Raw genomic sequence first — 18355 nt, 5'->3', positions numbered from 1 at the left:
CAATTAAATGTAGGTTTTTCTTTCTCAGGCTGTCGTTTATTTCCCTTAATTTATCTTCATGGTCTTTTAATTGTTTGTCTCTTTTTTCCTCAGTTTCCCTCTTTGCTATCAACTTGTCTTCTATGTCACTCACTCGTTCTTCCACCTCGTTAACCCTCGTCGTTAGGACTTCTAGTTTGGATTGCATCTCATTCAATTGATTTTTAATTTCTGCCTGATTAGCTCTAAATTCTGCAGTCATGAAGTCTCTTGAGTCCTTTATACTTTTTTCTAGAGCCACCAGTAGCTGTATAATAGTGCTTCTGAATTGGCTTTCTGACATTGAATTGTAATCCAGATTTTGTAACTCTGTGGGAGAGAGGACTGTTTCTGATTCTTTCTTTTGAGGTGAGCTTTTCCTTCTAGTCATTTTGCTCAGTGCAGAGTGGCCAAAAGCAAGTTGTATTGGGAAAAAGAGAAAAAGAGAGGAGAGAAAGAAGGAAAGAAAAGAGAAAGAGAAAAAAAAGGGAAAAAAAACGAAAAAAAAAAAAAACGAGGAAAAAGAGAAAGAAAAAGAAAGGAGGAAAAAAAGGGGGTGGGGGAAGGAAACAAATCAAAAAGCACAAAAAAAAAAAAAAAAAAAAAAAAAGAACCACGGGGGAGTATCTTCTGATTCTGTGTACTTTAAGTCCCTTGGCTTCTCCTGGAAGTTGTCAGTCTAGCTGGTGTTCTGGGGGAGGGGCCTGCTGTGCTGATTTTCAGGTGTTAGCAGTTGGGGGAGCTGCTGTGCCCCTGCCTGGTGCAGGGCTCAGTGGGGGTTGTTCACCCCGTGAGGCCGCAGGAGCAACAGCCCCAGTGGCGGGGCAGCTCTGGAAACCTGGATTCAGCTCCGGCAGGAACTCCGTCTGCAGGGCCTGGAGGCTCCGGGCGGGGCCGCTGATCTGCTCAGCTGGGGCAGGAGCGTCCTCGCTGTCCTGGGCCCTCCCGGCCTCTGCCTGTCCCGGGGGAGGCGGGATCCTGGGCTGTGTCCCGGCGCCCTGTGCTCCGGAGCCTGCGCTGGTGGATTCGCGCTCCCGGGCCGCGCAGCCCCCTCCGCGGAGCCGCCGCCCGAGCCCCTCCGAGCTGCTCCCGGGGCCGCGCAGCCCCCTCCGCACGGAGCCTCTTCCTCTGCCCGAGCCCCCCGAGCTGCTCCCCCCCCCTCCGCAGCCCCCTCCGGAGCCGCCCCCGAGCCCCCCGAGCTGCTCCGGGTCCCGCCGTGCGCGCTGCAGCCCTTAGGGAGCTCGGCGCACTCTCCTGGGCGCACAGTTGCTCTGTTAGTGTCCCCGGGAGCCCGAGGGCATCCCCGCCCTCCTGGGTCCTGCTCCAGCTCCCCGCGAGCCCCTTTCCCCCGGGAAGGTCGGTGCAGCTCCTGCTCCTCCCGGACGGGGCTCTCCTGTCCTGGGGACACTCGCCCCGGCCTCAGCCCGGCTCCTCGCGGGCCCCTCCCCCTTGGAGGCCTTTGTTTCTTTATTTCTTTTTCCCCGTCTTCCTACCTTGATAGAAGCGCGAACTCTTCTCACTGTAGCATTCCAGCTGGTCTCTCTTTAAATCTCAGGCCGAAAAAAAAAAAAAAAAAAAAATCTCAGGCCGAATTGATAGATTTTCAGGATAATTTGAAGGTTTTCTAGGTAATTTGGTGGAGACAGGTGATTTGGGGACCCTACTCTTCCGCCATCTTGCTCCTCCCCCCAACAATTTAAATTTAATTAATTAACATATGGTATATTATTAGTTTCAGAGGTAGAGTTCAGTGATTCATCAGTCTTATATAGTACCCAGTACCCATTATACTATGTGCCCTCTTTAATGTCCTTCATCCAGTTACCCCATCACCCCAGGATATGCCTTTTTCAATTTTCTTCTTTTTTAAACAAGATTTTATTTATTTATTTATGAGAGACGCAGAGAGAGAGGCAGAGACATAGGTAGAGGGAGAAGCTGACTCCCTGCGGGAGCCTGATGCAGGACCCATTCTGTGACCCCAGGATCACAACCTGAGCCAAAGGCAGATGCTCAACCACTGAGTCACCCAAGCGTCTTCTTTTTCAATTTTCTAACGTAGCAGTAACACAACCAAATATATTTTAGTTTCTCTAATAAGAAGCTAAATGTAGATAAACCTATGCTTGGTATTTAATATTTCAGTATTTTATCTTATTTGGAAATGATCTAAAAATTTAATTGTAAGCAGAAAGCATTAGAGGTCTCTGGAAAAAGATAAGACATAGCTTTCTTGACATAAGAGTCATTTTAGGCTCCCTGCCATCTTGTGATCTGAGCCTGACCAACACTACTGGCCCAAAGCACCTTTCTTGCAGAACTTCCTGGAATAGGTAGAAATTGCATAAGAATAGACTTCAGCAGTCTGAAATAATTTTAAGGGAACAAAAGAATGCAAGAAGAAACAGCCAGTATTAGGCCAGGAGATAGCCTAATCATATCAGGAACAATAAATCAGTGGTAAAACTTCCAGAGCTGGTTCAGAGGTAAAGATCTCCCTGAAGCTCATTCCTGAGCTATCTTTGCAGGATTTAAACTCCTTTGAGCACCTGATCTGGTCCACCAGATCCTGGACCAACTCAAGGCAGAGAATTGATGGTGTTGAGCTTTGTGGGCCCTCGTGACTTCAATCCAACTCCAGTTTTATGCTGAATTCCCCCCATTGCTCAAGCCCCTTCACGAATATGTATGCAACCTTACCTTAAAATTTTCCCAGTTGTGCTATTCTGGGAGACACTGCTACCTTGGAAAATAACCCTAATGTCCTCCTTCACTTATAAGATCGTTCCTTTCCCTATTCTTTGGTTTGGTTGTATGTTTTGGCTCAGAAAGGGGAACCCAGTTCTGGGTAACATAATGACTCTCCAGAGTTTAATTTAACTTAGCCAAACTCTAAGGTTTTAAGTTACCAAAAAGATTTGGGGGAAACTATTTAAGAACAAACAAGAAGACAACAAATATTACTGAAAACTTCATTTATAAGCTTTGATCTTGCTTTCATCTATTTAATTCACTTGTTCTTAACAATCATTTTTAGATTACCTATAAAATTTTTATTAAACATTAGACAAAATCAGCCATTATCCCAAGTTATTATTTTTTTGGTTGACAGATCTTTTAGGACTTTAAAGGAGCTTATTTTGCTAGTAAACTGAGGTGGAATAAAACCTTTATATTTAATGCTGATAACTTTAAAGATACATCTCTTTTAATTAAACCATCAACCTTAAACTAGCTTTCATAGTGAATATTTTCCTGCATCACTTGAACATGAACTGTATTTGAATTAGTTTCTATTATATTTCTGATAATTTTTATGAATACTAATTTATATAATCTCTTGTTTAAACCAATCAACCAATTAAACAGAATTCTTTCACAATGAATTTTGACAGTACCATCCAGAGGTAAAAAAATTTCACACATCTGCTGTCACCAACTAGATGCCAACACCTGACCTTTAACTGCCCACCGGCTTGCACTCAATAACCTTTGTCCCACATTATTCCTTAAATTCTTCTTTCTGGCTCATCCCCCCCACCCCACCCCCCATTCATCCCTTAACTCAGGGCAAATGGAAAGCAAAATTGCCCCTCCAGCAATAGCGACTGTCCTGACAAGACCTCCAGCCAGATCAGGCCACCCAGACCAGTTTGAACTAAACCCCTGACCTTGCCTACAAAGGTAGACCTTGAAGTGACCTCTAGATTGACTTATGATTGCCTTTCGCTAATTATAATGAGATAAAGGAGGAGCACAAGCCTCATTTACAACATAATACACAGTATGTCCCACAGTACATTTCCTTAAGGTGCATGTGTGGCTTAATGCTTGCCTCTGCATAGGATGACAAAACTTCTCCATCTAAATATTCATCCTAACCCCAAATAAAAAGAACCCATCCACCTTTACTCCGAGAGGCTTTGGAAGTTTTCTCCGTGCTGCCTAAAGTTTTATTTGTGTGACAACTCAACCTGCGGTGCGGTTTCTGACTCACCAAGGAGCAAACTCATGGTGGTTTGGTTACACTACCACACATATATAGACACATATGAACGTACAGATGCAAACAGAGACCTTACAGCTTTTGTTTGACATTTAAAGCCAGGAAATAAAATAGGTACAAAATTCACTAGTTATAAAAGAAGTTGGCCCCAAATTACTTTCTCTTGTAGACAGAATAAGTTAACTTTACTTGTCTGGATATATAAAACTTTTTAAATTTAATATGTGTGGAGAAGATTTTTAAGATTAGTATTTGCCTCTGGAATTAATCTTGAGGAGGCTGTGCTAGAGTTTGGGCACAAGAGCCCTTTTAGTAGTTTTTATTTTAAAAAGGCCTTTTTTTCCTTTTGCCCCCTACTGTTTCAGAAGGTTGGGGGCTATGTTTATATTTCAAAGATATGACAAGATTTATAACTTAAAGAGACAGGGAAAGAAGGGTGAGTTCCTCCAAGAAGGTCTTTGCTTTCCTAAGGCAAATAATTTAACAGTCTTTGAGATAACAGATGTTTTGCAATTGGAAAAAGGAATGGGTTAATTGTGAATTGCTTTTAGAACTGACTTTTGCTTTGCAAAAGATTTGTAAGATAAGGACAGTTACTCTCAATTCCTCAAAAAATTAGATTGTAATTTAAATAACTTAAGTTGATCCACCTACCCAAGTACATTATCTTCAATTTGCTTCCTTTCCTCTGGATATAAAGTTGTAATTTTAAGTATTTCTGGCAGTACTGAGTAACTCTCCTTTGGTGCAAGAGGGGTCCCCAAAGAGGGTCCTAACTTCCCAAGATTCAGGGTCACTTGCAAAGAAAGCCAGAAGGAACTGATAACCTGTATATCCTAAGCAGACAAAAAGCCAAGCCCTTTCATGTAAAATAAAAATCACTATCCCTGGAAAGAAAAAGATCAATCAATAACCAATTGGTCTGAATTTGGATGGGAAGAGACAATTTGAAATTTTATATTCCTCTTTAGATTGGACACTATAGACAGAAATTCAGAGGAACAGATTCTGGTAAGAATTTTCATCTTTCACTGCCTTCTGCCAGTTTTTCCAGGATCCTCTCTTTAGGCTCTGGTATCTACCAGAGTTTCCCATTAGGTGTTTAAGGGAATAATGTAGCAGTTTACCAGAATGTCCCTCAGTTTTGTAAACTCTGGCAGGGGCCCATGTGAGTGCCCTCCTTTGAAGGTAGCTTTGTGGGTATTTGCGAGGCCATTTATTTGGTAGACTTTTGATTATGGTTGTGTGGTCCTTTCAGAGTGGAAAAATAATTCAGACAGAGGATTAGTAGGATGAGTACTTGAAGGAGCAAAGAGGGGAGCAGTAGGAGTTAGCCAGACTTACAGCCTTGTTTTAGGTATCTCTTAGGCTCAATTTTTCATGAGCCTTTTGCAATGAATCTTTCAATGAAACTTTCAAAGTTCTTTTTGGAACTTCAAAACCTTTTGGAGGTTTCTGCTTGGCAATTAAAAAAGGAATCCCATTCTGTGTAATTTGCCTTGCTTTCAGGTGTACTTCTCAAATGAAGATATCTAATTGGAGCATTCCCCCAGTAGAGACTATTGTATTTCTAGGCTGTAATTCCCCTGAAGGCTGATAGCAGTTTGGTAGGACCCTGGGTGCAAATGGAGGTAACCCCCATTTCTTTCCCATCATATCTAGCTACAGATAGGGTGCAACTCACATTTCTGCCCAGCCTTTTTGCCCCACCCCAACCAGCTCAAACTGGTCTGGGTGGCCTAGTCTGGCTGGAGATCTTGGGGGTGGTTTTGCTTCCCATTTGCTGGAGTTAAGAGGTAAGCCGGAAAGAAGAACTTAAGAATATGGGGCAGAGGTCGGTGAGTACAAGCAGGTGGGCAGTAAAAGTCAGGTGTTGGGGTCTAGCTGGTGACATAACTAAAGAACTAGGGACTAGGGGAAGGATGAACCAGCAGACTTCAAAGAATGGAAACTACAGGGCAGTCCGGGTGGCTCAGCAGTTTAGCACCACCTTCAGCCCAGGGCGTGGTCCTGGAGACCTGGGATTGAGTCCTGCATTGGGCTCCCTGCATGGAGCCTGCTTCTCCCTCTGCCTGTGTCTCTGCCTCTCTTCTCTCTGTGTCTCTCATGCATAAATAAATAAAATCTTAAAAAAAAAAAAAAAAGAGTGGAAACTGCAGGCTGATTTTCAAACCAGGGGAGGACTATAGCTGCCCATCAGCAGTTCCCAATATGGAAACTGAGGACAGAATTGAAGGCTGGGGTTTTGATTACCTGGACTGTGCAATGGAAGCCCCTGAGCACGACACGAGCAATTCCCAGCATGGCCAACACCAGCAGACTCCCCTGGTGGAGGCAGATTAGGTAACTTCGCCCATTATCAGCATCCCCTGCCAGGGGGGTACATTTGCTAAATTGGATGAATGTCATTGTAACTCAATGTCTGTAGTTTTACATTAGGGTTTACCCCTGGTGTTGTATATATTTTGATTTTGGACAACTTTATAATAACACTTTATAATATCCACTATTATGGTATAATACAGAGTATTTTTATTGCCCTAAAAGTTCTTTTTGCCTTTTCATTCCTCCTTAAAGCGTAAGGCTTTAACCTAATCTGCCTTTTTTTTTTTGTTTTTTTTTTTTAGATTTTATTTATTTATTCATGAGAGACAGAGAGAGAGGCAGAGACACAGGCAGAGGGAGAAGCAGGCTCCATACAGGGATCCCCATGTGGAACTGGATCCTGGGATCACACCCTAGGCCAAAGGCAGGCACTAAACCGCTGATCCCCCCAATCTGTTTTTTAAAAAATAAAAATGATGTGGATATTAGCTTGTTTTCAGTTACATTTAGTTAATATTTTAGGATTATGATTCATTCCAACAATTCTGCATTTTGCTTTTTCTAGTGAAATTTTACACCTTTTAAAAACTCTTCTCTGCCTTGGCATAGTATGTATTTTGCTTGTTTTAATTGGTTAGATTACAGTTCTAGAAATCAGAGAATACTTAGGTGTTGTTAGTGAAATATGACTAATTGATGGCTCTTTATATTTTATTTCATTAAGCTCTTGGAATTTTACTGCCCTGGGTGAACTTACCTACATTTATGCTTATAATAGTTTTTAAAACTAAAATGCATTTTTAAAAAAAGATTTTATTTATTTATTAATGAGAGATAGAGAGAGAGAAGCAGAGACACAGGCAGAGGGAGAAGCAGGCCCCCTGCAAGGAGCCTGACGTGGGACTCGATCCCGGGGACTCCGGGATCAGGTCTTGGGCCTAAGGCAGGTGCTTAAACTGCTGAGCCACCCAGGGAGCCCCTGAAATGAATTCTTATATTTGGGTGACCAGCAAATATCAATTATTTGGCCATTTACTTAAAACAGTATTCCTTTCTCTAAACATGTAACTGTCATAGCCTAGGGAGTTCCAAAAATTGGTTTTATTCAGCCAGTCCAAACAGTTTAACTTTAGAGCAGAAGCTTGCTAGTTGGAAGTATAAGATCTCTTCAACATGAACAGGATATTTAAAAAAAATCCCAAACTGGTTTGTTATTGCTAGATATATATTTTATTAGAAGTGTGTTCCTGTTGAGTAAACAGAATGTACAGGTGTACAGAGTATAGAAAAGAGTGTGTTTAGAGAGCTTGTTGGAAAGGAAGGAGAGGAGATAGCTATAGAGGTTAGTGGTGGTTGCATTGGGAAGGGCCAGGTAATCTGTGTTAGGGAGGTTAAGAAGAATTCAGCCAAATGTATTAGAATCCACCAAACTAAGCCCTGGAGTATTTTTAATATTTGAATGGTTGTCACAAGTGTGATTTCATCAGGTGACTTTTAGCTATAATAATTTCTATTTTATTAAAAAACACAGACTGATTTGTGATATAGTGGTAAAAGTCTTGACTGAGAAGAGTTCGAGCCTCATTCTAGTAAAGAAGTGAGACATCTTAATTATACTTTTATATCTTCTATAATTACTGCCATGAGCCTGAGGATAAGAGTTAGAAATCACTGACAAATCATTGATCCTTAGAATAATGGAATAATGTCAGACCACCCAGTATTTTTTAATTGAGGAAGGGAAACAGCAAGGGCTTGCACACCTACGAGGCCTAGGTATTTTATATGCAAGATTTTATTTTTCATGACAACAATTTTAGTGTTGGTTTTGTTGTTAGCTTTTATTTTTTATTTAAAAAATTTTTAAGAAGTTTTTTTGTTTAATCTCTATGCCTCATGTGGGATTTGAAATCTCTATACCTCATGTGGGATTTGAACTCGTGACCCAGAGATTAAGAGTCACACATTCCTCTGACTGAGCCAGCCAGGTGCCCCTGTATGGTTAAGTATGAAATTATGGAGTAGGTGCAACACCCAAAAAAAAAAAAAAAACAAAAAAAACAAAACCCAAATAATCAGATTAAAATGGGCAGAAGACCTAAATAGATATTTTTCCACAGAAGACATATGAATGGCCAACACACACATGAAAAGATGATCAAACCACTCATCAGGGAAATGCAAATCAAAAACCACAATGAAAGATACCAATTTATACCTTTCAGAAGGGGTAAAATTAAATTAAAAAGTTGCAAAATAGCAAGTATCAGTAAGGATGTGGAGAAAAGGAAACCCTGGTGCACTGCTGGTGGGAATGTAAATTTGTGCAGAAACTGGAAAACAGGATGGAGGTTCCTCAAAAAATTAAAAACATAAATACCATCTGATCCAGTAATTCTATAACTGGATTCTTATGCAAAGGAAGTGAAAACCCTAATTTGAAAATATATATGCACCTCGTATCTGTTGCAGCATTATTTACAGTAGCCAAGTATGGAAACAACCAAAGGGTCTGTCAATTGAGAAAGGGATAAAGGCTATATGGTGTGTGTACACATACATATGGTATGTATAGTGGAATAGAGAATCTTATATAGATTATATCTTATACAGATATAAGATATAGATAATCTTATATCTTGTAAGTGGAATCTTATACAATATGTATATGTTTATATGTATTTGAAATAGAATATTACATGACCAAAAGAGACTGAAATCCTGCCATTTGCAACTACATGCATGGACATAGAGGATATAATGGCATGTGAAATAAATTAGACAGAAAGACAAATACCATATGTTTTCAGTACATGAAATCTAAAAAAACAAAACAAGTGGACAAAGAGACAAACAAAAAAACCCAGACTCTTAAATGCAGAGAACAAAATGGTGGTTGCCAGAGGGGAGGTTAAAGGGGGATGGGTGAAATAGGTGAAGGGGATTAAGAGGTACAGGCTTCCAGCTATAAAATAAATAAGTCATAGGGTTAAAAAGTACAGCATAGAAAATATAGTCAATAATATAATAATGTTGCATGGCGACAGATGGTGATTACACTTAATGAGCACTGAGTAATGTATAGAATTGTTGGATCATTATGTTGTACACCTGAAACTAGTAAAACATTGTATTTTAATCATACTTGAGTAAAACAAAAAAATTAATGATGAGGAGGTAGAGGTAACAAGTAAGTAGCAGAGTTGGGTCTCCAGCTCCAGTCTGCCTGGCTCCTGGGCTCAGCAAGCACTTAACCTAGCTCCATGTTTGCTGCAAAAGTCTTATGATTTTGTTGGCAGAGTAGATAGATGTAGTCACTAGTTAAAGTGGAGCCACCAAGTCTGCAAGAGTAGCTCTGATTTTCATACTATGTATATATGTATGTATTTTTATTTTTTAAAAATATTTTATTTATTCATGGGGGTGGGGTGGGGCAGAGACACAAGCAGAGGGAGAAACAGTCTCCATGCAGGAAGCCTGACATGGGACTCAATCCCAGGTCTCCAGGATCACATCTTGGACTGAAGGCGGCGCTAAACCGCTGAGCCACCCGGGCTGCCCATATGTATTTTTAAAGTAGGCTCCACCCTGGGGCTTGAACTCACAACCCTCATGCTGTACCGAGCCAGCCAGGCACCCTGATTTTCATATTTTTAAAACTTAAGTATGTTTACTTCAAGCTTAGTAACAAGATACCCCAGCTTTAGTGTTCTCTAGCTCCTTTTCTAAAAAAAAATTGAGGTGTAATTTGCACATAACATTATCTAAGTTTCAACTATGCATTGTGTGGATTTGATGCATTTTTATGATACAGTATGATTAGCACTGGTAGTGTTAGCTTTGGTCACATAATTATCCTTTTTTTTTTTTTTTTCTGGTGAGAAGATTTAAGATCTAGTCTCAGAAAATTTGAAGTATAGATGGTCCCTGCCTCACAATGGTTCATTTTAGGATTTTTTGACTTTATGGTGGTGTGGGTGCAGGAGCAATATGCATTCAATAGAAACAGTACTTTTGATTTTTGAAGTTTTGCATTCTCCTGGTCTAGTGACATGTAGTATGATACTTTCTCATGATGCTGGGTGGCAGCAGGGAACTACGTAGCCTGGAGAACAACAACCAATGCACTTAAAACCATTCTTTGCCCAGCCAGTCATTCGGTCTTTCACTTTCAGTACGATAATCCATAAGTTACATGAGATATTTAGCATTAGTAAAAATAGTCTTTGTTAGATGATTTTGCCCAACAGTAGATAAGTGTCCTGAGCATGTTTGAGCAACGTTGGCTAGGCTAAGCTATGATGTTTGGTAGGATAGGTGTATTAAATGTGTTGTGACTCAGGATATTTTCAACTTGATGCATTTATGAGGATGTGACCCTGTCATAAGTCGAGGGAGGTCTATATATCATACATTACTGTGACTATAATCACTATACTGTGTATTTGATTTTTAGATTTTTAGAACTTACTCATCTTCTAGTTCCTGGTTCATACCTTTTAGCAACATATAGCTCCTTGATTCCACATCTTAATCTTTCCTTATTCTTTAGGTTTGCATATTCTGGAGAAAAAGGTGGTGGGGATAAAATCATGAAAGAGGGACAGAGGGGAAACTGCAGATGTTTAAGAATGCAAGAGCCACACACATTGGCAGCCAGCAGATGTTTTGTTTTGAACTGGTGTTTTACATTTTTAAATTAGTTCTAACAGTTGAAAAACAAGACGTTTTATATATATAAAAAAATCCAGATTTCTGGCTTCTGTGAGAATAGGAAGATCTAGCAGCTCAGGGACCACCTTTTGGAGCAGTAATTGATTGAGCTGAGCATTGGTTATGACGTTGGGTCCGGTGTGATCTGTCCAGGGCACTGAAGCTCCTAGCTATTCCTGCTTGATTCATTCTTATTAACTACCTGCCCTTTGTAGGCATTTGCTTTTTGATTCTAGGTCTCATTTACCATTATGGCTGGTCTGCTTAAGCAGCAAAGTAAATCAGCCTACGAGTTTGGTAGGTACAAGTGAAAAATGATGATTCCCAAGGCAATTAGTTTAGGATATATTAAGAGTGTTGAACTGGTATCAGCAATTAGGTTTAGAAAACAAACTATTTTGGTAAATTTAAAGTCACCTAATTCTTGATGATAATTTTTAGATTAAAATTTAGATAATTTAAAAATTTAATTCTTTGTTCATATCAAAAAAAAAGTATCGTATTCCTAAGAGAAAAGTATTAAGTTAATATGTTCTTTCCTATTGGTTTAGAAAATATATTTATTCTTTGAAGTTGTTAATTTGTAATATATGTGGAAAGCTAACTGATTTACAAATTACTGTGCAAGCTAATCTTATGTTCAAAGTTCAGCAAAGATGATATATGTCAAGAGGGATTTTTTTTTCTTAATTAAGTCTCCAAAGAGGAGTGACCAATTTTAAAAACCACATTAGAGCTTTCTAAATGTTTGATTTATTTTCCCTAAGAAAAATAAGAATTATATCATTACCTTCCAATGGATAGAAGTTTTCTTCAAAGAACATCAAAGCACATTAATTTTTAAAGTACATTTGCCCAAAATTAATAATTCATTGTTATGTTCGTACTTATATAGTGAGAGAAAATATTCAGAAATAATCTAGTCCAAAATTTGGTATCATTTAAAAGGGGTTCACAGGTTATAAAGTGCTCTTATGTACGTAATTTATTTAATACATGAGACAACTTTGTGATTTTAATAGTTATTCCCTTTTATAGACCCTCAAGGTGAGGGAACTAGTAAGGGGCAGACTGCTTTAGCTTTCCTACTTCTATTATTACACCACTTAATAAAGGATTGTAATAAAGGAAGCAAACAGTATAACTAACCTTGTTTTCCTGCTACATATAATAAATACTTCCAGTGAGGTGTTTATTTGTGGTCTTCAAATCCATAGATTCTTTTCTTTTTCCTTTTCTTTGGCTATTGTTATTTTGGGAAAGGGGATTTTTAATTACTATTTTTTTTTTTTAAGGTTGAGCTTTTATTTCTTAAATCCTTTACTTGGCTAAGGTCAGCTTCTTATTTCTGTTGATAGGTCCTCATTTTTTCAGTCAGAATGGCAAATTTGAAGATATTACTGATAGGAATTTATTTTGTTTTCCCCTGTTTTTTGTTTTTTTTCCTTTCTTTTGGTTTTTCTCTGCTGGAAGCCTAATGGGAATGCTGTGGGAAAAAAAGCAGCAGTGAAATGAAGTAAATACAAGTCTTCTAGAGTTAGGGGGGAAAAAAAGAAAAGTTATAGGAGGAGTCTTTGGACTTTGCAAAGGTTGAGAGAGATTAGCCTGTGGGAGAAATATCTGACCTGTTCGTTTATGTAGACATGTTACTTGGCAGGCTACTCTCTCTTTCTTTTTTAAAAATTGTGCTAATATATGTATAACAATATTTACAATTTTTATGATTTTAACTGTATAACTCAGCATTATTAGATACATTCATAATATTGTATAATCATCACTACTATCTGTGCACCAGACTTTTTCATCATCTCTGACGTTAACTCTGTACCCATTAAATAATCATTTCCCATCCTCCATCCCCCCCAGCCCAGCCTCTGGTAACTTCTACTCTATTTCTATGAATTTTCTTTTTCCAGATCCTTTTTATATCATATAGTATTTATTTTTCTATGTCTAATATTTCACTTGGAATAATGTTTTCAAGTTCCATTCATATTATAGCTTATCAAAATTTCTTTCCTTTTTATGTTTGAATTGTACGTATATATCACTTTTGTTTATTGAGTATTTTTTTTTTTTTGCTTATCTATTATCCATTCACTTGTTGATGGACACTTGTGAATAGTGCTGCTATGAACATTGGTACGCCTGATTCTGTTCTAATTCCTGTTTTCAATTTTTTTGGTGGTATATACCTAGGAATAGAATTGCTGGGTAGCATAGTATTTCTGTGTTTGCCTTTTGGGGTATTTTCAAACTGTTTTCCAGCTCCTTTTCAAAAAAGCTTATTTGATTTTTAACATTTGGGTATGCTTATGTTTATTCCTTTCCTGGAGACCTTCCATGCTTGTATTTCAGGTGAAGAATGGAGTCCAGGCTCTAATGTGGCTTGCAAAGCCTTGCACATTTCTTCTTCATTATACCCTTCCCATACCCTCTTCTCCAGCTACCTGGAACTAATCCCCCAAAATATGTTTTTTTGTGTTGTAATTCATGCCTTTGTTCTGTTATTCCCTTTGTATCAAATGCTGTTTCCTCATCCCTGGTGTCTGAGATGCTATTCTGTTTCAGGGTCCAGCTTAAATACCTGTCTTCTAAGTTTGAATTATTTACTCTTCTGACTGTTTTTTCCATGATACTAGTGGATTCCTGTGGCTTAGCCTTTTCCTACTTCTTGTGTCTTTAACCGTATATTCGTAATTACTTGTAGACATTTTGAAGAGTTTAAAAAAATCTTTTTTTTTTTTAATTTTTATTTATTTATGATAGTCAGAGAGAGAGGCAGAGACACAGGCAGAGGGAGAAGCAGGCTCCATGCACCGGGAGCCCGACGTGGGATTCGATCCCGGGTCTCCAGGACCGCGCCCTGGGCCAAAGGCAGGCGCTAAACCGCTGCGCCACCCAGGGATCCCTCAGCTCAGGTCTTGATCTCAGGGTTATGAGATCGAACCCTGTGTTTTGCTCTGCACTCAGCCTGGAGTCTGTTTGAGATTCTTTCTGTCCCTCTCACTCTGTCCCTCCGCCTTCTCACATATGCACGCATGCTCTCTCTCAAATTATAAATTAAAAAATTCTTCCTCTTTATCTTTTCCCTCCATTTTTTCCTCATTTTCTTCCCTTCTCTTCCTCTACCTTCTCCTTCCTCCTTTTCCCTTTTCTTCCCCTATTCTCCCTCTTTTTTTCCTCCTCCATGAAATATCATTATTATTATTTATGAAATTGGTCTATTTTGGAGTTAGTTAACTCTTTCCATGTTAGAGTAGTTTTTCTAGATTTAGAGATTAAGGGCAAGTAAATAATGTTACATGTATTGTGCTCACTATGTATTGTGGTCACTATAAATAAATTGCCTCATGATGGAGATTTTGTTATTCTGGGCTTTCCAAGGTATTCATTTTCCAACCACAAATAAATGTTACATTGATGAAAAACACTTTTTTAGGTACATCAAAATCAGTGACTTACTCCATAGCATTATTATAGTCCCTTAAGTATGTAAGCATCAGTAAATTAAACCTTATATTTTCTCTTTTATATCAAAGAAAATTCTCAGGTCTCTTGAGAGTCCTAATTTTATATAAAATTAGGAGGAATACTTCCTTAATGAATCAGCTATATAAGGATCTGTATTTTAAAATACAGTTTTTAGGTAAGGAAAAGAAGAAGAAAGAATAAACAAAATGAAGATGTTTTTAGTAATGTCATCACTTAATTCTGTACTGTTCTTTGTAAAACATCTTTAATGAGGAAAGCTGGTCCTTGAGACTTTAGTATTTAACTGCGTGCTTGTCAGGGTGGACATTCATGCAGTTGACTTTCCTTGGCCAGTGGATAAGAAATAAAATTCTGTTACACACAGACCTTGAAGCTCACTTTGATAAATCATGTGGATATTCTTTATTCATTCAATCATTATTAGTTCAATATCCAGTTTCCAATAAATGTATAGGTTGGGCCATAGAAAATGATTGAGAGATTATCTCCTCCAAAATTTGTAGTCAACTGAGTGTAAGTGCAAATATATCTAAGTAATATTTAAGACAAATTATGAAATCATAAAAGAAGAGTTTGCAGAGGAAAGAGTGATTTAATTTGCTACTAAGAAGGTTGTTTTGTTATTTTTGTATTTGTTTATGTTTCTATAAAAGAAAATAGAAAGTAAATAGTATGATAGCAATATAGATGATTATTTATGATTACTTAAGATTCTCAGTCTTAGCTGATTTGTCACTTTGTCATTGAAGTTTTGGTAGGGGCTTTATATAGCTGTTCTGTGTAGTCATTGGTCTGGACACAAGGCTTTGTTATCCAGGCATCTGGCTCTTCTTAAGGCTTCTTATATGTAATAAAATTTACTAAAAATTTTCTTGATTATAGTTTCTGTAGTTGGAACAAGCTTATCTCTAGGCCAGTGATTCCAAAGTTGATTACATACCACAGTTAGTTAAAAAGTTTAGGATGAAATTCTAATAGATATTTTTTCTATGGTTGTGTGTATTTATTGTATATTAATGTATGATGTGCCTCATAAACCATACACACACACACACACACACACACACACAGATTTTAAAAAGGAAGAGGCAATGTTGAAATAAACCATTTAAAAATGTTTTGCATATTGTGATGGAGTCATGCTACCATTACCTGTTATTTTGAGGCATAATGTATATATATGGTGGGGTTCACTGTTAAAGGCAGTAAGATGTGAATCCACGTTCAACTAATCTTTATATTGCTTTTTAAAGTTACTGTCATAAACTAAAAAATGGAAGAACAGATAAATGAAACCAGGAGCAGGTTCTTTGAAAAGATCTACTTTTCAAAGAAGATCAACAAAATTGATCAGCCTCTAGCCAACCTCATAAAAAAGAGAGAGAGAGAGAGAGAGAGAGAGAGATAAGACTCAAACAAAATCACAAATGAAAGAGGAGAAATAACAACCAATACCAAAGAAATGCAAACAAGACTAAGAGAATATTATGAAAAATTATATGCCAAAAAATTGAACAACCTAGAAGTAATGGATAAATTTCTAGAAACATATACCTACCGAAAACTGAAGCAGGAAGAAGTAGAAAATTTGAACAGACCAGTTACCAGCAATGAAATCAAATCAGTAAACAAAAGTCCAGGAACAGATGGCTTCATAGGTTAATTCTCTCTAACATTTAAAGACAAGTTAGTACCTATTCTTCTCAACAATTCCAAAAAATAGAATAGGAAGGAAAACTTCTAAATTAATTCTGTGAAGCTAGCATTACCAAAACCAGCTAAAAATACTACCAAAAAAGAGAACTACAGGCCAATATGTCCGATGGACATAGATGCAGAAATCCTCAACAAAGTATTAGCAAACTGAATCCAATAATACATTAAAGAAATCATTCACCATGATCAAGTGGGAAATATTTCCAGGATGCAAGGGTGGTTCAGTATTTGCAGATTAATCAATGTGGTATATCACATCAATAAGAGAAAGTATAAAAAACATATGATCATCTCAATAGATGCAGAAAAAACATTTGATTTTATTCATTCATGATAAATTCCTCAACAAAGTAGGTTTAGAAGGAAATAGAACTGAATATAACACAGGCCTTATATGACAAACCCATAGCTAACATACTCAATGGGGAAAAACTGAGAGCTTTTCCCCTAAGGTCAGAAACAGGGCAAGGATGTCCGTTCTCACCACTGTTATTCAACATAGTACTGGAAGTCCTAGCCACAGCAATCAGACGAGAAAAATTAAAGATATCCATACTGGTGAGGAAGAAGTATAACTCATTCTTTGCAGATGACACGATATTGTATATAGAAAACCTTGAAGACTCTACCAAAAAACTGCTAGAACTAATAAATGAATTCAGTAAAGGCATAGGATACAAAATCAATGTACAGAAATGTTGCATTTCTATACACTGAAAATAAAGCAGCAGAAAGAGAATTTAAGAAAACAATCCCATATACAACTGTACCAGAGATAATAAAATACCTAGGAATAAACTTAACCAAGGGGGTGAAACACCTGTACTCTGAAAACTATAAAACATTGATGAGAGAAATTGAAGACAACAAAAAGAAGTTGGATTTCATGCTTATGGATTGGAAGCACAATTATTGTTAAAATGTCTATACTACCCAAAGCAGTGTGTAGATTTAATGCAATTACTATCAAAATATCAGCATTTTTCACAGAACTAGAACAAACAATCCTAAAATTTATATGGAACTACGAAAGATCCTGAATAGTTAAATCATTCTTAAAAAAGAAGAAATTGGAGGTATCACAATCCATACTTCAGGTTATAATACAAATCCCTAGTAATCAGTATGATATGGGCACAAAAATGAACACATAGATCAATGAAACAGAATAGAAAGCCTAGAAATAAATCCACATATGGTCAATTAATCTTTAGCAAAGGAAAGAATATATAATGGGAAAAAAGTGTGTCTTCAACAAATCGTGTTGGGAGAATGGGACAGCTACATGCAAAAGAATGAAACTGAAAAGAATGGAATATTATGCAGCCATAAAAAGAATGAAATCTTGCTATTTGCAACAGTATGGGTAGAGCTTCAGACTATGGGGCTAAGTGAAATAAGTCAGAGAAAGATGAGTACCATATGATTTTATTCATGTGTGGAATTTAAGAAACACAATAAATGAGGAAAGGGAAAAAAGAAGAGTGAAAAACCAAGAAACAGACTCTTAACTATAGAGAACAAACTGATGGTTACCAGTGGGAGGCGGGTGGGAAGATGGGGGAAGTAAGTGAAGGGATTATAGAGTACACTTATCATAATTAACACTGACTAATGTATAGAATTGTGGAATTATATTGTACACCTGAAACTAATATAACACTGTATATTAACAATAATGGAATTACAATGAAAAACTTAATAGAAAATGTTATTGTCATACCAGGTTTTATTTCTTAACTCTGATGAAGTACTTGAAGTAGGAATAGGTAAGAAACAGCTCTCCCACAAATTTACTCATTTGTGATTGTGTGATCAGAACTTCTTCAATATAGATTCTTTGACAAGTGTATGTCGTTTCTTTGTGGGTGCTATTGTTAACACTCCATGTTATGGAATGCCTTGTTTTCTATCAGGATCTCACTTATCTAACACATTACCATATGACCTATCAGCATAAGGAGGGAGTGTTAATCCATATACTAAATATTAGTAATGCTTAATTCGAAGTAGAAGTGGTAATGACCCATTTGCTCATTTTACTTAATCCACTTCGGAAATCACTATTGTAGACATGCC

This window comes from Canis aureus, chromosome 10 (genome assembly GCF_053574225.1).
Source record: "Canis aureus isolate CA01 chromosome 10, VMU_Caureus_v.1.0, whole genome shotgun sequence".
In the NCBI taxonomy this organism is placed as follows: Eukaryota; Metazoa; Chordata; class Mammalia; order Carnivora; family Canidae; genus Canis; species Canis aureus.
The sequence above is the reverse complement of the archived record's forward strand: the minus strand, read 5'-3'. Positions refer to the sequence as shown.